General features: G+C 40.4%; 1 protein-coding gene across 1 annotated transcript in view; it reads right to left on the reverse strand.

Annotated features, from left to right (window-relative positions):
• Positions 1–1307: 1307 nt before the first annotated feature.
• Tpd52l1 (TPD52 like 1) overlaps positions 1308–22465 on the reverse strand; it is a 304489-nt gene continuing 283331 nt past the window's right edge. The window contains exon 9 of the mRNA XM_051175490.1: positions 1308–1319. The gene's annotated coding sequence lies outside the window, so the exon portion shown is untranslated. The remainder of the gene's footprint in view (positions 1320–22465) is intronic.

The following is a 22465-nucleotide window of genomic DNA, read 5'->3' on the forward strand; positions in this document are numbered from 1 at the left end:
GGGAGGGATGCTACTTGAGAAGGACTAGCAGGTGTGGCCTTGTTGGAGTGGGTGTGGCCTTGTTGGAGGAAGTGTTTCAGGCTCTCCCTTCTGGCTGCCTTTGGATGGGATGTAGAACTTTCATTTCCTTCTCTAGCACCATGCCTTTCTTTGTGATGCCATGCTTCCTGCCACACTAAGGGACGGAACCTCTGAAATTATAATTAAACACCTTTCTGCATAAAGTTGACATAGTCATGGTAGCTCTAGATGGCATTAGAACACTAACAAGTTTCATGCCTTAATTTTTAATTGAGTTATTACTTTCTTAGTGTTTAGTTTTTTGATTTGTTTTTTGTTGTTCTAGACACAAACCCTCTGAAGATGTAAGCTGATAATTACCATTATTATCTTGTAGGCGGCCTCTTCACTTGAATGATGATAATCTTTGCTCTGCATCATTTTTTAGTTTCATGAGATCCCAGTTGTCACTTGCCGGTCTCAATGTCCATGCCACTGGAGTCTTATTCAGCAAATCTGTTCTTGTGCCTCTCTCAGATGCTACAAAACAGAAAAGAGAAGAAGGGAAGAAAACCTCAAAATTCTTTTCACAAAGTCAGTATAACTCTGACACTCAAACCAGGCTAAGGCTTATTTATCTAAATTTTTATTTAAATTAAAAACAATCTTATCTTACATATCAATCTCAGTTCCCTCTCCCTCCCATCCATCCATTCCCACCACCATCTCCCTGCCACCCCACCCATTCACTCCTCAGAGAGGGTGAGGCCTCCCATGGGGATCATTAAAGTCTGTCACATCATTTGGGGAACAACCTAGGCCCTCCCCTGTATATCTAGACCGAGAGAACATTCCTACATAGCGAATGGGCTTCCAAACTCCATTCACGAACTAGGAATAAATACGGGTTCCACTGTCAGAGTCTCCATAGACTGCCCACACCCCCCACCTAAGGCCCGCATTCAGGGGGCCTGGTTTAGTCTTCTGCAGGTTCCCTGACTGTCAGACTGTGCTGACTGCACGTGAAGGCAATCTTTGGGGTTTTATGTTTTGTTTTTGTTTGTTTGTTTGTAAGCAGCATCTTGTCAGATAGCCCACTCTACCCTGGGACTTGACATCCTCCCTCCTCAGCCTCCACAGGGTTGGAATCACAGGCCTGAGCCACCGTGCTTAAAGAGAAGGCATTCTATCGGCCTCCCTCTCTACTTCTGGTCTGTAAGGGGCACTCCGGGTAAGTGTGTCCCATGAAAGGCTGTAGGTGGCCCAGACAATCTAAAGCAAAATCTTTCGTTGCTCTCCCTGAAGGACAGGAGATGAGGCTCTGAGACTGGGCCGGGGGCACTGTCATAAGAAGTACTTGACCATTTAGCCTTCCCTTCCCCCACCACATTTCTTTCCAAAAAGCAAGTTCTGCTCGGGTTATCACTGGCCTCCAAGTCAGCTTTTGCTGGGAAAATAGAGAACTGTTTTCGTTGCCTTATCAGTGTCCCAGGAAAGGGGAAAGGAATGCTGGTGGCTATCTACACCTTGCCTTGGGACAATGAAATGCTGAAAGCAGGCTCCAGGGCCAGGGACTGTCCCTTCAGGCCCACAGAGTGTCTGCAAGGAAGGACCCAGAGGGAGGGGTTGGAGGAGGACTGGGCTTAGCCTGTGCAAACATAATAGCCCCTGGGGTGGGCTGCTAGACGCAGGAAGGGTGTGGGCAGGATCCAAGCACAGCTGCTCCTGCCTCCCCTCTCCACAGCCTTTGATCAGTGGGCAAAAGGCATTTTGTGCCCTGAGATAAATGCCTGGTCAGAGGGTGTGGGTGGCTGCTGAGGGGACTAAGGATTAAAGATGAAGGTATTTTATAGCCTGCCTTAAGGATGTGTGTTTCAAACCTGGGATCGGGGATGCTCAAGCTATATGGGAAGAGAAAGTTTTCCCGTGCACGCATTTACTCACTCATCAAATGTTGGTGTGGAGCGGAGTAAATTCCAGGCTTATGCTGCACATGGCATCAGGTATGACAGAATAATGTAAGCTGCTGTCAGGCTGCCAGGCTGACTCTCAAAGGGTTACTGAGATGCCAGCAATTCAGAGGCACTAAGAGGTGGGATCCTTTTCAGACGTTAACATTTCCCCTTCCTAGAATTTGATGTTTGCCACCCCCAGCCCTCTCTGCCCCTCTTGAGATGTGCACCCTGCAGCTGAAAGTAACTGGTAAACTTTGGGCTTGGGAACTAGGTGGAGATGAGATGAATGAAACGGAGGGACACATCTGCTTAGTCTGGAAGCGAACCTAAGGCTCATGGGCAAGCAATCCGAACTTCCCGCAAGACAACAGAGAGGACAGGAGGAGACATTGAATAGAAATTCCAGCCCCAATGACTGGTGATTACGGGAAATGCACGCCTCTTGTAGAAGGCCTTGACAGCATATGGGATGGAACTTCTGTGAGCCATAATGCCAAAGGATGCTGGGAAGCTTGGGAGAGGTGGAAAGGACATTCTGGGACAAACAAAACGAAGAAAGCAGAGTGGCAAAATGATTGCCTGTACTTAAAGACAAGTCATTTGACTTCAGAATGGAGGCAGGGATAGTAACAGAACCCTGTAAAATCTACTGAGGCCTTCCTCTGATAGACTTTGAATGTAAACTTGGCCTTTTTAACCTTTGTTTAAGCTACAGTTATTCCTTTACAATCGACGACTTAGGTTTGAATGTGAATTGGTTCCCAGAGACCCATGTTTTGAACACTACACCCCAGATGGTGCTGCTGCTTTAGGGAATTGTGGAACCCTTGCAATGTGGGATCTGGCTAGCAGAGGTAGGTCAATGGGACCCAGGCTTTGAAGAGTATATCTACCTCTGGTTCCAGTCTGAGCTCTGCACATCCTGACTGTTGCAGCTGTGCTAGAATCTCTGTTGCAGGCTTATATAGACACTGGGGCCTCTGAGTCTATGAGTAAAGGTATGTCTTTCATCTTTTAAGTCATTATTTTTATCTGTTGTGTCATAGCAGCAAGAAGAATATGGAATGCACCCATCAGCCTTGATTCTCCTACAGTGCGGGAGAAAATCCTCCAGATGTTGTGTTTTAATGCCCTGCCTATGAGTCATACATACAAGGTTTGAGGGCAATACATTGTAAAATTTCATAACAGCATGACAACCCTCTGACACTCTAGGCGAGGCACCATTTTGTAGCTCTTTATAAACTCATGAAGCAAACATCTATCTGAAGGGGAACACTATTTTCCAAGCCTCGTTCCAGGTACGAATGGGTTAGTGCATTGAGTAAAACTATATTATTACCCTGAGTACATGGCATGCTAGTTAAAGAAGCAACCAACAAACAGGAAGTCATAACCATATAGACTAATGCAGGGTAAAAAAACAGGAAGCAGTGCTTGTGTGTTAGGTTCTATAGGATGGTTCATGAAGGCCTTTCTGTTCAGGAAGCAATATTTATGCAGCAACTGACTGAATCTGAAAAGAATTCCACACAGAATGATTCAGTCTATTGTAAACCAGTCTTGTAAAAGGATGGAGGAAGGTCGGGCCAGAGTGTAGCCAGTTCTGTCTGCTTAACCTGGAAACAATCTTCCCTCCTGAGACAATGTGCTACATTGGACTTTTGAGTCTTGGTGGCCAATTCTTGATGTTGCTTGAGAATCCTTCTAAAAAATGGAGACAAAAAAAGCTTACATATTTTCTCTATAGTTTCTGGTTTTGATGATTGATGACTTGTTAGGAATATGGTTCAGGAAGAAAATCATGTAGTTTATTAAAGGCGTTAGAACATTGAGGAAGACCTTTGTTATATGTGAAGCATAAGATATATCTCTCTTACCCAATAAATCACTGCTAACCATTTGCTAATACTGACTGCATCTGGATCTCATTCAGATGGATTCAGTTGGAATAAAAAAGGAGCATTAAACGGTATATTTGGCCAACGTGCAATGTAGGAGGATCTTTTTGCTTGATTGTGATGACTTATGGGCTCAAGATAATTCTTATATAGTGCCAAAACACAATGAACCGTGGAAGAAGAAGCAGGGTATGGTCCAGTGGTGAAGAGCTTGCTATACAAACATGAGGACTAGAGTTCAGATCCCCACAACCCTTGTAAGTGCTTGAAACCTTATCAGCTGGGTAAGCCTCAGAAGATGGAGACCAAATATCCCATAAGATGGCTAGGGATACTAACAGCATCAGGGAATTCTGGGTTTGACTAAGAGACCTTACCTCACTGCATAAAGAGTTAGCATGTTAGAGGACAATTCCCCAAATCAACTTTGGAACTCCATGGGTACATATATCCACAAATATGTATGCCCCGTATATGTAAACATGCACACATATGAAAATGGAAAAAAGAAAAAAGTGAAAACAAAAATCAACTAACTTGCTGATTAAGTTAGCTACATGCAATGCAATTGACTTTTACCATTTTTTTTTTTTAATTCCATCCAAATGACTCATTCTGTATTCTGGTGGGTGGCTGCACAGATTTGATGAAATATTTTGTTTGGTGAATATTGTTTTTGTTTTAACTTACTCATTGAAGTATTTCATAAGATGTAGCCAGTTTATTGCTGCACAAAGTTCGGTGTGGTTGTATTGATGACAGAATTTAATTTTATCAAGACTAAAAGCTGCCAACACAGGCAGACACTTGGCCGTGCAGTGTACCAATTGATTTAAGTGAATCTACTTGTGACAGTGCAGGTGGGTGGCTGGTGTGGCAGCTTTGATATTCAGAGTTGCGAGTTATCAAATTTACTGGAAGTGGAACATGTTCCATCTTCCCAAAAGGTGAATCTGGCTTTTGTCTTTTATTCTTCCAAGAGATTTTTGTCTTGTTTCTGTTTGAAGTCGATTGTGTGAGATGCAGATGGCTAAGTGATTTCATTGTGAATGGAGTCTCACACTTCTTAAACAATTAGAAAGGGCTGTAGAGAATTACACACAATTAATACCATCCAGAGGCCTTCTAGATCTAGCCCCAACTACTCAAACTCTAGTTACTTGCTTTACAATGTTACTATTGACCCTTAACGGGACTAAAACGACATATTTCTAGGCAGTTTGTCTATTATTGTTTGTGAGCTCTGTGTGTGTGTGTGTGTGTGTGTGTGTGTGTATGCATGTGTGTGTGTGTGTGTGTGGTGTGTACATGTGTGCATGCAAATGTGTCAGCATTTGTCAGGGATTAATTTTAAACTCTCACACATACTTTATTCAATTTTCCAAGCTGTATAAGATCTTTGGAAACTGGCCATTCCTCTTTCTTCTACTAAACTTTTGTCCTTTGGTTCACTTCTCTAGACTTTTTCAAGTATTTGTTTTGATATTTCATTCTATACAGGAAATAGACATAATCACTAGTAAATGTACTGTTTGTAACTAAGACCCTGGGAGCCTTTCCTGGTTGAAGAAACTGACTCCCTCACATGCTGTAAATCCTTCTTATGGGATATCCTATTCTTATCTGGAGTTGAAAGTCAGGATTAATCCCGCTGATTAAGAAAATCTTTCTAAAACACACCCTGCATCCTATCCAGAATTCAGCTCTGCACAAAGTTTCCTTTCTCTCTTTCACTGTCAGTGGTAAAGTAGACCATGAGCAGTTTTGATGTTTGCTACAATTATTTTTTTTCTTTTATTGAAAATAGATTTTTTTTTCATACAATACTTGTTTTGTTTTTCGAGGCAGATTTCTCTGTGTAGATTTGGCTGTCCTGCAACTTGCTCTATGTACACCAGGCTTTTAAAACATAATGACAGAAGTCCCCCCACTTTTTTAAAACCAATTATTATGACACAAAATGGTGACAATTTATTTTTAAGCCAACTATCAATTATTAATAATAAATGTCAAGTTGACAGTATAGTCAATAAACCAAAACAGGTATAGGTGCATAAGAAATTCAGCCCAAGTTCTTTCACTTAAATCATCCACTCTAACATGCCCCTGCAGTGAATCCGCTGTGTAAATGTGCTTGAGCGAGCACACATTTGCTTTGTAGAGAAGGAAGAAACTCTTTTGCAGGTAGAGTTACTGGGGACTTCTCCCTCTTTGCTTTTTAAGTTTTGGGGCAGCATGGCTCCTTCCCAGACAGTCAGCCATGCTATAATAAATAACTTCAGCCATGGGAATTATAAAAGGAGGAGGGATCAGCTATAAAGAGAGGTAAACATCTTTCTTTTTGCAAAACTGTCAGATGCATTGAAGCAGAGACCAGCTCCTTGTCCTAGCTGTGGCCCCTCTTTCCTGCCCAGGACAGGGGAGCAGAGCTTCCCTGACTAAGTGGCCTGTGGTGAGAGACTTAGATAAGGTGCAGAGTTGCCCTCAATGGACATAAAACCCCTGTCTTAGGGACAAAGTGGGAAAGCTCTGCTTTTGTTACCACTCTATCAGGGAGAGGGGAAAAGACAAGGAAAACATAAACTGTACACAGCCTTCATTGTGTGCTGAGAAACCTCGGTTTTTAACCATTGTCTCCCTTCTTATTTACGCAATAAAGATGATTTTTCAGAAGTTTGCCAACTTACCAGCAGGGTCACTTTAATAGCCTGTGTTTATTTGGCAAGGACACTTACCATTTCCTACCCATGAGAACCAACATAGTCAAGCAATTTTGAAAAGTGACTGGGGGAAGAATAGTGTTTGCCTCTAAAAAAGAAAGCCATTACTACAAAATGCTCTGATATGACAAAAAAAAAAAAAAAAAAAAAAAAAAAAAAAAAGACTTCCTCCTAAGCCATCAAAACTTACTATACACACAGTACAGATATATCACATATTTGTAATACATATTATGTCATATTAATGTATTATATATAGTAAGCACTATTTCATTCCTTTTATATGTAAGTAGGTAAAGTTCCAGTCATGCTGACTTTATCTAAGTCCAAAATCCAACCATGTTTTCAATTGTATATAATGCAATCTCTTTGGTAAAGTAATCATGAACAGTAAGCATTTTAGGATCTATTTTTACTTTTATTCATATGTATGAGTAGATATCTGTCACATGTGTGAAGATGGATGCCTATGAGGGTAGAAAAAAGATGTCAGTTTCTCTGATGCTAGAGTTACAAAAGATTACTAAAGGTTGTGAGCCTCCTGAGACTAATGCTGGGAACTGAGCTCAGGTCTTCTGAAAGAACAGCAAGTGTTCTTACTGGCTGAGCCATAGTGTAGTTGCAAACAGTAACCTTAATTTGCTATCCTACTTTCCCTTGAGGGCTGAAGGAGTCTGAAAACACCTTTGCTAGATCATAGCAGTGATATTTCCAATTAGAATCCACCATCATCCATTCAACACATGTTACACTATGCTGTACCAGGCATCCTGCCAGATATGAAAGAACTCTTCAATTGCTTCAGGGAGCCTTAAATGCTTGAATTGAATTTTATTCTAGGCATATAGTTCATTTATTACTTTGGAAAAATAGACATGCTAAGCATTTACTGCATGCAATGTTTGCAATTCTAACTCTTTAGCTATGTCTTAAATTATACTCAGATTTTCTTCCTTACTCCCTTCCTGCTTCCTTTCCTTCTCTTTTCTTTTCTCATAAACACATCAAAATAGAGTCAATTGTTTCAGGAACAATTTAGTTCTCTTAAATAAGATATTGATTAAGCACTTATAGAGAATCATGCATACATGTTATCTTCAACAGGGTTACTGTTGCTATGTAGAGATGCCATGGCCACCACAACTCTGATAAAGGAAAGCATTTAATTGGAGCTAGCTTTACAGTTTCAGAGATTTAGTGCAATAGTGGCGGAATTATGGAGACAGACATGGTTCTGGAAAAGGATCTGAGAGTTCTACATCTGGATCTGTAGGCAACAGGAAGAGAGAGTGACATTGGGTCTGGCTTGAGCTTCTGAAACCTCAAGCCCACACCCTAATGACACACTTCTCCAACAAGTCCACATGTCCTAACCCTTTCAGGTAATGCCACTCCCTAGCAGCCTTTGGGGGCCACTTTCATTCAAACCACCACAACTACTTATTTCAAAGTTTTGAAACAGATATGGTGATACTTGCCTGTGGCACCAGCTCTTGGGAGTCAGGACTACTCGAGACCCAGCCTAGGCAACAGAACTAGAAATTTTTCCAGTAAAAAAACAAACAAGTAAAATTTGGACCGCTTAGCTGTCCGAGTGAACTGTAAAATGATGCAGGACTATTATTCCCAGTTAAGTATCAAGCCGACACACAGCTATCTGTTTCAGCACATATTGTCTTCCTAATGCCATTGTGTGGCCCTGTAATAATAAATGATAGGTTATCTCACACAGAGTCCCAGGTATTCACTGTAAGCTTTGAATGCTTCTTTCAACCCTTATGAATAAAAGGGATCAATTCCTACATATGATTGATTGGTGATTCTTTTCTTCTTTTGCACTCAAATGTCCCCCCACCTGTTTCCTTAAGAGGAAATCACTTTAATTGAAGAGAATGATGATCCTGTATGGGAAGTTGTAAAAAAAAAAAACAAACAAACAAACAAACAAACAAACAAAAACCCAGCCATTTGTAAGGATTTATGTGACCAAGTTAGGATTTCTTCCCTCAAAGGTCTATAACAATTCAGAAAAAGTTAAAACAATAAAAACAACTACAGAATCCATTTCTAAACAAAATCCTAGTTGCACTCAGTGACTGTTTTCCTAGTGCATGGTGTCAAATAATTACACAAAACAATTGCAGTAACAAATGATATCTTGTCTGTTCCTACACGGGGGCACAAACAAGCATTAAAACTGTGGCTCTGTCTTGTGACTGTCCCACAGCTGGATCATGCTGAACAGAGCAACCAAGTCCCACAGTCCCCTTGGAACACAGAGCTTCACATCTGGGCTTGAAGATTCCATTTTCTCAGAAAGTGGGGATCAGCACCACTCGATGGCACAACTGGACACTGTAGAATCACAAGGCTTCCGGCGGGTGTGTTCCCCTTTGCCAAGGCATTACTCAAGAATGATCTCCTTTTTGCTGTTAGGCCAGGGGTTTATCTGAACAAGGGCCTTATGGACCTGCCAGACTCTATGGGGTTTATCCATTAACCAGCATGTTAATTCTTTGGTTCTTTAAAGATCACACAGGAAAATCCACTTGGACGGTCACAAACGAAAGCATTGGCTTTATAAATATTCCTGTGGGAATGTTTTCTTGCTGTGGTCAACACTGAGAGTGGAGGACATCCTCAATGTCCATCATTGTTCTGTTCACACCAAAGAGTAAATAGAACTTCCTGTTCCCACATCATCCAGACTTAAAGGGATGGACAGCCAGCTCGGGCTGATGGCAGCATTTGAGTGCAAGTTATGTGCTCGTGTCAAAAGCGGGTCTGGAGATAGGGTGGGGTGTGAGGAAAGGCTTTATTAATACAGCGACCTGTGTGAGTAAACAGTTGTTACTATAACATTTATACAACTGCTAGTTTAAATGGAGATGTTTATATTAAAGATCGACAGTGGCACATTAGTTTTTGTTACCTGTGCCAGATGATCAAATAGATACAGATCCCTATTTAGAAACCGATGTGTCTTGCTTTGCTTTTCTCATTAGGACATTAGCGTGTTGAATTTGCATTCCCTTTCTATCTCTTGAAGTGTTCTTTGCAATTCCACTTGTTAGCCCTCAGTCCTGACTTTCTATGACCTTCTCTGTCTGGCGAGCCTATTTTGTTTCTGAGAATATAGCCCTTTCTCCAGTGGGCGAGCCTATTCTGTGCTTTCTACTGGTCTGCGTACATAATGTATGAGGTTCTCTTGTGCAGATCCCAAATGACCTGATCTGAATTCTATCAGTTCTCACTCTTGAGCCACTTCTGCATCCTGAAACCAGGTCAACTAATGAACTTATTCACTTCTTGCAGCACAGAACCATTCCCTGTGGGCCACCACCCAGCTAGACGAGCACAGAGCAGAGTCTAAGCACTGATAAGAACCTTGATCTTACCATCTCTCTCATCCCCTACACGAGGCACTTTAAACACTCAGAGCTAATTATCTCAAGATCCTGCCAGTGAAACAGCATGTAAGGCTTCAAACTCGTGTTCGGACAGGTAGGAACAGATACATCCTGGCGCTTACCTGAGTTTACAGTTGAAGTCAATACTTTCCTTTTAAAAAATAAATGTGTAGGGCAGGAGTAGCCTAGAGGGTGGATTTGGTCTGTGTTCTGGAGTATCCGCTTAGTCGGGACTTAGTCCCTGTTCTCGAATAAGTCTCTCCTTACATCTGTTCCCCTAACTATGAAATGAAAATACTAACTCCATCCCAAAGGTCCTGAGGCTGACTGTGAGTGAAGTGCCTTGGAATCCGCCTCTGAAAGGCACTCAGCAGGTTCAAAGGGGGCAGTCTTAAAGGTGGTTTATCATATTTATAAATCAGTAAATCCTTCCCTTGGGTGTAACTCGATTCTTCCTCATGCTGTTCCCCACACACACACACACACTGAAAGGATCTTCAGATTCCTCTCTGCTCTCAGCTAAGCCCTGTGCCAGCTGTTTACACGCACAGAGCACTGCCCATCCTCTTTTGATTTGTAGCATGTGCCAAGCCCAAGACAAAAGAAGAGACTATTCACAAGTATGACTCATGTGAAAATTGAAACTTCATGCTTGATTTTATAAAGGGCCTTGCTTGCTTTCCGTGGGTTAGAATAATTGGGAATGAAGATAAACACTGTAAAACAAACATGAGCACAGGGTCAGTAAAGTGAATGTGAGTCAACCGTTAACTGATGAATCTAGTGGACAAATGTGGGAACTACAGGAACCTGCTTTTCCACTTTCCCCCGTTGTGTTGCTTTGAATTAATTTAAGAACATTCGGTTATATTTTCGTTTGTTTGAACACATGATGACTGCAGCAATTTGAGGCTTTCTTGAAGAAAGAAGGTGGAGAGGGCATGTGGCCAGCATCACGGATGAAGGACAGGAGAAGGGCTGGAAGACGTCCAGTAAAAGAGATGGCATTACAAAGCAGAGAGAGGAAAGGAAGGTGATATCCATCATGTGCCAGGCATGATGCTAAGCTCCTTACACATAAATAGCGTCTCATTTAATCCTAGTAGTGACTCTGCAAGATAGGCATTGAGATTGCTTTCATTCTGTTGAAGCTGAGAGCTTCTGTCATGTTTCCCAGGTAATGGAACCAGTAAATGACCGAACCAAAATTCCTACCTAGTTTCACATGACTCCCATTCAATGACTTCAAACCACACCCTGGCGCCATTTAACAAAGCTAGAAACCAATACTGGGTTCCTTGCTGTGTCCGGTTAGGAAGGACACTCACATAGTGCTATTGGTTTTCATCATTGCTGTAGTATGTTTCTTTTACTCTGACATGGCTATATTCCTTTCCTCAAAATGACCCCGTTAAACTCTCTACATTCTGTTTCTGATAAGATGTTGTTTATAAAAATATATATGCATCAAATATGACCATGGGAACCCTCTCATCAGGGATAAATAAAGCTTGACAATATCAGTGTGAAATCTGAGAATTTTAGAAAAATTTGGTATAAGAAATAAGGTATGAGGAATGCTAATGGACTCATGAGGTTGTACTTAGATGTTATATACATATATGTGAGTATGTGTATGTAACAATAATAGAGAGAAAGCCGTCATGAAATGAGAATGAGTAGGTGGCAGAAGAAGAGCTGGAGGGGGAGAGCATGTGACAGAAATGATGTGACTGGAGTATCATGTAGGAAATTGAAAGCAATAAAACAAAAAGAGAAAAGGGTTTTTTGTTTGTTGTTTGTTTTGTTTTGTAAGAAATAAGAGGAGGAGCTGCTCCTTTAAGTTGTAACCTAGGAAAGAATAGCTGTCTGGGGGGTGGCTGTGAGGAGACACTATCAGGACAGCATGACACAGTAGACTTTGTCCTGGTCACCTCTGTCTTTTGGTATCGGCTTCCCATAGATCCCAGCAAGAGGTTTTGATAGGTACAGCTCTCCCTCGGCTCCCAGGACCTCCACATCAACGTCCTAAGTGCTTGCTGTCCTCTGTCACTACTCTCTGTCTCAGAACTCTGTCTCCCTTGTTCCCGCCTGAAGTTGCCCCTCATGTGGCTTGCACTGGACCCCACATCCCCACCTGCTTTCAGGACTACACCTGAGAGTCCTCTCTTTTTGTATAAACGGTAAGAAGATTAAAGGCAGAGTTCCATAGTTATTCCTCTTCCATGACTGGAAAATCTGTGAGCCTCATCCTGACGATTGCCTGAGCAGAGGAAAGGCCAAGTAACACAATGTCTGGACAGGGCTTGATATTTTGTTGTTAATTTTCATAAATCCAAAACTAGCAACAAGGTTTCTTTTTTAATGTTGCTTTTCAGTTTTTTCTTAATCTTCTTGCCTCAGCTTAGGCATGGACCACCATGCTAACCCTTATAGCAGTATTTTATCACATTGTTTAAAAATGACTTTTCTTTAATGTTATAATGCAAAATATGCTCTTATTTGGAGATAATGTCCCTTACACATCCATGTGTTTGGATATTTTGACCCCAATGCTGTTGTGAGAGGCTGTGAGACCTTTTGTAAGATAGGCCTTCTAGAAGAAGTCAGCCACTGGAGAGCACTGAGGGTTCAATCCTGCCCTGGATCACGTCCAAGATCTCTCTGATTCTTGATCTACTGACATGTGAACAAGCAAAACCTTGAGACCCTAATGTCACAGCCAAAGTCCCAGTCTCTATGCCTACCACTGCCATGATGAGTTGTATCCCCTGAAGCATGAGTTAAAGCAATCCCAGCCTCTATTAAGCTGTATCTGTGATGCTGAAAACTACAGGTCACATGTACACAGGTGAAGTGACAACGAACACGGTAAGACACTGAAAACTACATTGATTTCTACAAGAAGCCAAAAGAAAACAAAAAAACCAAAACAAACAAAACCAGGCAAAGGCTTACCTAATTGCTAAAATTTAACATTTAAAGTAGAATTCAAAGTAGTTGTGAGCCAATTCAAAAGGATTCATTCTAGCAAGGATCATGAAAAGTATTAACCCAGAAAAGAAAGAAAACTCTACTCCATTACTAAGATTGTGTGAAAGTTAAAGTTGCGTGAAAGAATATTAAGGCAATACTCTAAAAATATCTCAGCAAATAATTTCAAATGCTGTTAAAATGAAGGGAAAATAGTAGACAGTCTCAGCAAAGAAATGGGAGATACAAAGGATAAAATAAGAATTTTAGAACTGACAAAGAGTATATAAAATAGAGATTTGAGGAATTTGGGGTGTGTCAATAGAAATTGTCCAATCTGAACAATAGTTTTCACTATTTTTTGAAGAAGAACAGAATACCAGGGCCATGTAAACAACAACAAAATGGTCTAATATTTATATCACAAGATATAAACTCCAAGAAAAAATGAGAAGTTGTGAGGGTCTATAAACTTTTTTTGAATAAAGAACTTATTATTGAAAACACTCCAAATTAGTGAAAGATGCAAGCTAGTAGACTCAATCAATGCAACAGACCCTCTCAAAACAAAACAAAATAAATCCATGCCTAGACATGTCATAATAATATTTATGAAGATTTAAAATAAGAAAGTTTTGAAAGCAACCAGGTGACAGTAACACTTTGATTATAGAGGATGAATGATTTGAATGATGGTCAGTGTCTTTCTAGAAACTATAAAAGCCAAAAGGTACTACTTCAAAATGCTTAACTGTGTGTGTATAATGATTCTATATTTGTCAACATATATCTTTATTTTTAAAATTCATTTAATATATATACACATCAATATACATATATTTATATACAATATAATACACATATGTTTGTACATGCATATATGTGTGTGTATATATATATATATATATATATATATATAATCAACTAAAAACTTATATCTAACACAAATATTCCTCAGGAATATGGTTGAAATGTAAACATTTTCGATGAGAATTTGTTGAAGGAGATTCTCCAGTTGTAAAGAAAAAGATAAAGAACTTGGAACATTATGAATAAAGAAATGACAATAGAAAAGGTAAACTCAAGAGAATAGAATGATAGGTCATTCCTTTCCTTTGTCTTAAAAAGCTATGTTTAATATTTGGAAACAAACTTTATAACTGTGTCTGATATGGTACTAGTGTATGTGGAGTAACATGTAAAACAAGCATTCCAAATAGAGGAAGATTTAAATGATGATGAATTTTCTGCCTCCCCTAGGATGATAAACTACAGGTGTTAATGGACTGTGACGGTGAAGTATATGCAGTAGAATATATATGGAGAGAGAAGTAAAAGCACTCTGGGGAAATTAAGATGAAATTGAATTCAGAAAGTTTATGCAACTCACAAGAAGGCATGAGAGACAATACAGAGAAACAACAAACATCTAGAAGGAACACATTTTTAAAATGACAGCATTCTAACGTGTTATTCTAACGTGGCCCTTAAATATGCTAAAAACATTCATTAAATTATATAAATAAGCAAAATTCATCTAAAAGTATCATCCAAAAAATTATGATTGGAAATACTCCAAATTTAGTGAAAGGTGCTAGCCAGTAGACTCAATCAACTCAAAAGACCACACACCCAAAAAGCCAAAATAAACCCATGCCCAGACAGGTCAAAATACTATTTTTGAAGAAGTCTACCAGAAGTTCAACTTTAAGTGTGTTGTGGATAACACAGCCTATGATGGCACTTAGCATCCTGTTGAGGACATGTGATGAAGCATAGCTTAGAAGACAAAATAGGGAAAGCAAAATGTGAGTTATCAGTAGATCATCAAGGACAAATCCTTGATGACCTATTGCCTCCAACAAGGCCATACCATCTCTCAGTAGTGCTAAGAGGCTAGTGACAAAGTCCTAAATAGATGGCCTTTTGGGGATATTTCAGATCCAAATCCTAACAATACCCTGCAAATAAATAAAACTAGTATAGAAAAATCTCAGTGTTCAGATATTAGCATCAATTTCCTGGCTTCAGTCATCGGTCTGTGGTTATATAGAATGTGATTATCAGGGCTGACTGGGCAAATGACACATGAAGATTCTCTCTACTACTACTTTCGTTTCTATCTGAGCCATGAGTTGTTTTATGATAAAAACGAGTTAGCCAAACGTGGTAGTACACACTTAGAACCTCAGCCCTTGGGAGATAGATGAAGAAAGATCACAGGCTTGAGGCCAGACTGAGCTGCATAAAAAAACAAAAACAACAAACAAATAAACAAACTAACAAACAAAACCCACCAAATTTTTAATTTGACTTTTTATTGATTTAAATATTCACAAGTAATTCCTAGCTGCAGATCAGATGGCACAAATGTATATTGAGTTCTGGCAAACAACTTCCCATACCTTTGCTTTTATTCCTAGTTACCCAAAGAAACACTCCATGTATGTAATTCTATTCAGCACATAAGATGGATTTGATGTTTTTTTAAATATCTCACAGTTACTGTATCACATTATAGTCTCAATAAATCCAAAATTAGGAAAGTAACATGTGTGATTACTCTAACTGCTACTGAGAAATAATGCAGATGGCAGGCTAACTTCTCAAGTTGAGTTGCAAAAGTTTGAAAATGCATCACTGTGTTTTGTAAGCTCACCAAGTAAGAAGAAGTCTATAGTTGCTGAGAGCCTTAATTATCTCTTTTTACTGACAAAAACATAAGCAATGTGCTACCTCCAAATCCCCAGGAATGAACACTTGGTCTATGTCTTTAAATCTTCTGCCAGCACGGGTTAAGAGATCAACACCATTGAGCCCACACAAGATCATCTCCAACGTGCAGAAAGGGTGATTTTATCATCTTCCCATCTGTTCTTTTCTTCTTTGCCCAGAGCACCTTCTCACTACATAAAATGTTCATGATTAAAAAGATAGAAATTCTTAGTGTACGTCTAATTCCTGCAACAGTACCCCAAACACAGCAAACAACCAACCAACAAACGAAGATAAGATCATAAATAACTTACCAGGCTCTTCTGGGGTCGTCGGGGGCAGAGACTCTCCAGGTTGTGTTGGACTAAGTTACTCTAACACCCCCATTTCCAGCCACCCCTAAAGTGATAGTGGAAGCTTCTGTGACCTCCAACCTTGAGGAAGAGCCACGCCTGGCTATCCAAGAGACCCTAGCAACGAGATTGAGGCTCCCTTCAGTAATATGTTATTGCAGCTCCACCCCAAGTTTATGGGGCCATTTTGGGAATGAGGAGCCTTTGGGATCTGTTTGGTAAAAGTACATTTTTTAGGGATAGGCCATTGAAGACTGTACCTGCTCATGTTTCAGGGTTACTTCCTCTGTTTCTTGGTCCACTGCCAAATCAAAGACCTGTAGCCATAGGCTCCCAGCACAGTAGAAGAAGCCAATCTGTCGTGCTTTACCACAAAGATGGACTGAAACCTTTGGAAATGATGGGTAAAATGAATCCTGCAACCCCTACTTGCTTTTGTAATCAGTGATGGCAAAAGAAAGAGAACTCGCTGGCTGAAATTATCTCCAGCATGATGATTTTCGGGGTTGTCGGCTTATTTATTTACTGCTATCACCTCTGTTTTAAATTCTCTATAGACAATATGTTTGTTTGCTGATTTTACTTGGGGAGCCACTCAGATCACCTCCCTTTCAAAAGCCACTGTTTTCCCACCCTGTCATCAGCACACCCTGTTCTTTCCTTTGCAGACAAACGGAGAGAGGTTCGGAGACAACCTAAGCTCTGAAAAGATAGGTACAGCCTGGTACCCTCCTGTTCCTGAATAGTGACATAGTATATGGTTCAAGGACAGTTTATATATACAATACCCCCCAACCCCAAAGACACAAGTGTCAAAGGCATGTTCCAGCTTGGTGCTACCAGCAGTTGCTGGGACAGGGGCCGGTCAGAGGCCAGGTGCCCTAGTGGGAGAGTCATGTTAGGTTAGGGTCATGCACTAGATGGAGACTATGAAGCTCTAGCCACTTCCTCTCACTGTCTTGGTTGTTTTACTCCTCTGCATTTCCACCACGATGTACTGCCTCTGCTCCAGAAAACTAGGAGTGTGTCTTCCCTACCATGAATGAGTTTCCAAGAACACAATCCCCCTCATAAGCACCCCCTCATAAGTTCCTTGTCTCAAGATGTGTCAGAAGTGACAGGGACCTATAAACCACTAGTTCTCAGAGGGTGTCTTCAGAGAACGGTGGTTAAGCAAATAAATTATTTATATTTCACATGGAAAAACAAACATTTCACAGAGAGACAACTCAAAATTTGACCATTACTTCAATTGAAAAATAAATGCCAGATAAACACAAAGATTGTCCACTGGGACTTTATCGCCTTTGGAAAAGAAATCTTTCTCAATAAAAGAGCCTCAACCCCAAAGATACTAAAACCAAGACATTAACTAATGTTCACACCTGATATTTACTCTACTTGTTAATAGCCCGAGTCTTCTAATTGCTACGTAATACCCAAACTTCATGACCATCAGAAGTATGTTTTATTTTGGGTCCTATTCCCTAGAAGCAGAGCCTGAGGCAAGGGTTTTGTTTTGTATGCTTTATTAGAAAGTGCATCCGGGAGAAAGGAGGCAGGTGGGATGGAACAGAATATAGTTGGGACAGCCTCAGTTGGAGCCTTCTGCAGCTGCGTGACTCTAAGATCTCTGAAGAATGAACTGTGTCACAGACAGTGTCAGCTTTTGCCACTCCATACCCACAGGTCACTGGCTTCAGATGTTTCTATTTGTGAAGATGGGCAGTCGCAGTATCTTTAGAAAAGGTAGTCCCTATTTAGGTCCAGGTCAAGTTTGAAGATGAGCTAGCAGTTGTGAGCTATTAGCAGACAAATTAGCAGCTGCATCATGAGCATGCTGGCAAGACTGGAAAGGGGACTTGGCCAGGCTCTGGGGTAATCTATAGCAGTTTATCCCTCTAATGCTGTGCATTATCCAGTTGTTTCCAACTTGAAATTCATTTCATCTAGATACAGATTTCCAGCATCTTGTTTCCCAGAGGATAGAGTTTAGAGGTTGACTGACAGTTGTTGAGTCTGTCAGTAGCCATTTCATGCTGATTTAGTCAATTAGTAATGGCATCATGACCTGTTCGAACTTGGTGATGGTTATAACAATTTTCATGTTTTTTTACCACATATTTAAAAAATATATTATTGTAAAAGTTTTAGGAGCTTTCTCTAGGCTTTTATTACTATAATAGTCCCCTCCCTCCAACCGTCTCTCTCTCCATCCCTTCCTCCCTCCCTTCCCTTATTTCTTTCTTATTGAGATTCTAGGGGTTTGAGAAGGAGACTCATGTAATCCACCCTAACCTCAAATTCACTAGGTAGCCAATGCTGGCCTTGCTTGAACTTCTGATCCTCCTGCTTCTGCCTCCCAAGTACTGGGCTTAGAGGTTTGTGCCATTGTACTTTCTCAGTCCTGTCTCTACTAGACCTGCTGAGCATTTTCAAGTGCTAAGCATATGCATCTGATCATAAGCGTAGTGAACCAGCAAATCATCAGTGGGGATGTACTGGGTCCATTTAGAGATGCGGCAAAGCTAGGGCTCCCGATCCACATGTAGCCCCATTTTAATCAGAGGATCCCAATATTGTTTTAGCTGAGTAAATGGCTATGTTACTCCATTTTTTCAATGCTATAACAAAACACACAAGGCAAGAAAATAATGTATCTAGTTCTGGAGGTTCAAAGGCTCACATCTGATGACTTTCCTATTGAGCCTCAAGACATTGCAGAGCATCACATGTGTGTCTCACACACATCACAGGTGTGTCTCACACCTTTCTGTCTTTGTCTGGATGGAAAGCCATTCTTTTTTTTTTTTTTTTAAATCATTGGGAAGGAATTCCACTTGACAACTTAATTAAAACTAACCACCTCCCAAAGATAATTAAAAACATCAGAGCAAATTTCTACCTTCTCGATAACTCACATTAAATATCAACCCCCTGGGGGAAAAAAATCTCAAACCACATCCAAACCACAGCATACTTCCTGGTCCTAAGTTTGGGATCCTTCACTCAATGGGAAAAGTGTTCTTGGAGGACATGCTGCATCAGCATCTTAGCAGCAAAGGGTAATGGAATTGAGTCACGGCAGGCAACAACAGCACCCACAATATTGCTCTTCCTTTGCTCCCCAGAGCCCCTCTCACATTCAGTGACGACATTATCTGTCTGCAGAATGGCTTGCATTCTGCTAGAGAAAATGTGTTGTCAAAGCAAAAAGGCATTTCAGTTTATCTTTACATTCCCAGAACCTAGGATGAAGCCTCCCAGGTAATGAGTACTTTGGTGCATTTGTTAATATTTACTTTCACCAACAGTGATGAGGCAGTAGCATGTGGGAAGTGGATGATATATATGCACTCAGCTCTTTGGGAACAAGAGATGATAAAATGTCTATTAAAAAAAAAAACTCATAACACAAAAATAAAACAAAGCCCTTACAGAATTAAGGGGTATGTTATCTTGATGACAGAATAGATGTTTTCATATTTATAAATCCTTACACCCCAATAAGCACAAATAAACCCATAAAGCATCTTTAAAAGTATCTTCCATGTAATATTTATGACATGATAGACAGTCCTGAAAAGCTCTGCATTCATTTATTCTGTGTGGTGGTTTAAATAGGTACGGCCTCCACAGACTCATGTTCTTCAATAGGGAGTGGCGCTGTTAAGAGGTGTGGCCTTGTTGGAGGAAGTGTGTCACTGTGGAGGTGGGCTTTGAAGTTTCATATGCTCAAACTAGACACAGTCTCCTTCTGTTGCCTGTGGATCAAGATAAAGACCTCTTAGCTCTTTCTCAAGCACCATGTCTGCCTGCATGCTGCCATGTCCTGTCATGATGATAATGGACTAAACCTCTGAAACTGTAAGCCAGCCCCAATGAAATGTTTTCCTTCTTTTATAAGAGCTGTCTATAACCAAATGCCATAAGCAAGATGGCTCGAAATCAAACTAAAAGCCATCTCTTACAGTTTCAGAACCTGAATATCCAGGATCAAGGCATTTGTGAGGGCTCATTTTTCTGTTTCATACATGGAACTTTCTAGCTGTGTTCTTACTTAGTGGAAGAAATTATCTTGGTCTACTTTCACAGTGCCACTTATTCCATTTAAAAATCTGTCTTTGGGCCATTGAGACGGCTCAGTTGGTGAAGGGGCTTGCCACCAAGACTGACAACCCTAGTTCAATTCCTGGAACCCACATGATGGAAGGGGAAAAACCCATCACAATGTACATGTGCATATGTACACCTACAAATTTTTTTAAAAGAATTTGTATTTCAAGATAGAGTTTCTTTTATTTTTGAGATTATAATGCAGTTACATCATTTCTCCCTTGCTGTTCATCCTTCCAAACCTTCCCATACACCCCTCCTCTATCTCTTTCCAATTCTTTTTACATCAAGTGCTGTTACATCCATATGGATGTATATAATGTATGTATATTCCTAAACACAACTTGCCCAATCTGCTTGGTATTACTTGTATTTATGTTTTCAGGGCTGACCATGTGGTAGTGGATAACCAGTAAGTACCCTCTTTCCTGGGAAAGATTCTTTGGTTTCAGGTACTTGGTTGCTGTAACAGAAAATGAGCCAAGGCAAGACATCTTTCTTCCAACTTCAAATAGCAGCTGTCTTGTTTTGGCCTGGGATCTTGCATGCACCTTGAAACTTGCCTAATTTCTACTTCTTGCTGATTTTCAACACTGTCTCTGCTATTTAGGTAATTGTCAGGGTAGCACCCCTTCATTGGTAGCCAAAATGTTCTTAGTTCACTCATGCTGCCGTGTGGAGGTGGAGCTTTTCTTGTGTCCTGCTTGTCCTGTACCAAATATCCACCCAAAAGCTTATATTACTTACAACATGTTTGGCCTATGACTTAGGCTCATTACTAATTAGCTCTTACAACTTAAAGTAACCCATTTCTATTCATCTACATCTTACCAGCTTCATGGCTTTACCTGTTCTCAAGGTTCTTTTTACCTTGTTTCTCTAGTGACTGGCTGGTTCAAAACTCCCTCTGACTCTGCCTTCTTTCTCCCTGTATCTCTTTTTGGCTTTCCTGCCTAGCTTTATTCTGCCTGGCTACAGGCCAATTCAACTTTATTATTAACCAGTGAGAGGAATACATATTCACAGTGTGCAGAAGGGTTATCCCACAGCCACGGTGTACGATGACAACTTCAGCAATAGCCAATGTTTTCTCACAGGTGCAGAATCTAGGAGTTTGGTCAGGGCTGCCCACTCCTTCCTGTGCCTTCATAGTCTTTCCTTATTACATGATTGTGGAGAGAGACAGACAGAAGGAGAATGATGTCTCTGATGTACTTCCCCATAAGGATGTATAAACACACTCTCTTAAGATCTTATGGAACTAATCTTAGTATATGAGAAAGTATGCAATATGAGGGTCATGTGTGTGCATATATACCTATGGAGGTCAGAGGTGGATTCTGAATACCTTCTATCTATTGATATATATATATATATATATATATATATATATGTAGTGAGATAGTCCTTCTGTAGCACTGACCACGCCCATTGGGGGGTGGAGCGATGGGCGGAGGTGACCTGAGTAAGGAGGAGTCAAGATGGAGAGTCAGGAGAGAGCTGGACGCCAGCCGCCTCCCCGGTAAGAGAAGGCCATATAAAAATACATAGATCAACAAAAATGGGTTAATAATTAAGACAAAACTAGCCGATAAGAAACAAGTAACCGGGCCAACAACATTATATCAAATACAGAGTCTCTATGTATTATTTGGGGCTGGCGCAGCAGCAGGACAAGACCAAGCGGCAGGCAGAAAAACCGTACGCGTTACATATATATATATATATATATATATATATATATATATATATATACATATATATATATATATATATTCATCCATCTATCTATCCATCTATCTCTGTCATCTATCATTTATCTATCCATCCTTTATCTTTTGAGGAACAATTTCTCAATGAACCAGGAGTTTATTGGCTGTCTATACTGGCTGCCTAACAAGATCCAGGCATCCAACTATCCCCAACCAATGCTAGTGCCAGGGTTACAGACCCAAACTGCCATCCTTGACTTTTATGCAAGTACAAAGCATTCAAACTCAAATCTCCATGCTTAGGTGGCAAACACTTACCTACTAAGGCATCTTAACAGCCCTGACCACTTGTAATCTAACTACCTTCTAGGTGGTTCTTTCTCTAACTAAGATCATGTCAATGGTGGGCATCTCTGAATTGTATCTTGAAGTTTTCTCAGTTTTACAAAGCATCAAAATATATATGGCTTGTCACTCTAAAATATAAAATTTTAAATGGAGGAGGCTTTAAAAAGAGAAGAAAAAAGGAAGGAAGGAAGGAAGGAAGAAAGAAAGAAAGAAAGAAAGAAAGAAAGAAAGAAAGGATTCAAATCCATTGGTAATTCTTCTC

Source organism: Phodopus roborovskii, unplaced genomic scaffold (assembly GCF_943737965.1).
Source record: "Phodopus roborovskii unplaced genomic scaffold, PHOROB, whole genome shotgun sequence".
Taxonomy (NCBI): domain Eukaryota; kingdom Metazoa; phylum Chordata; class Mammalia; order Rodentia; family Cricetidae; genus Phodopus; species Phodopus roborovskii.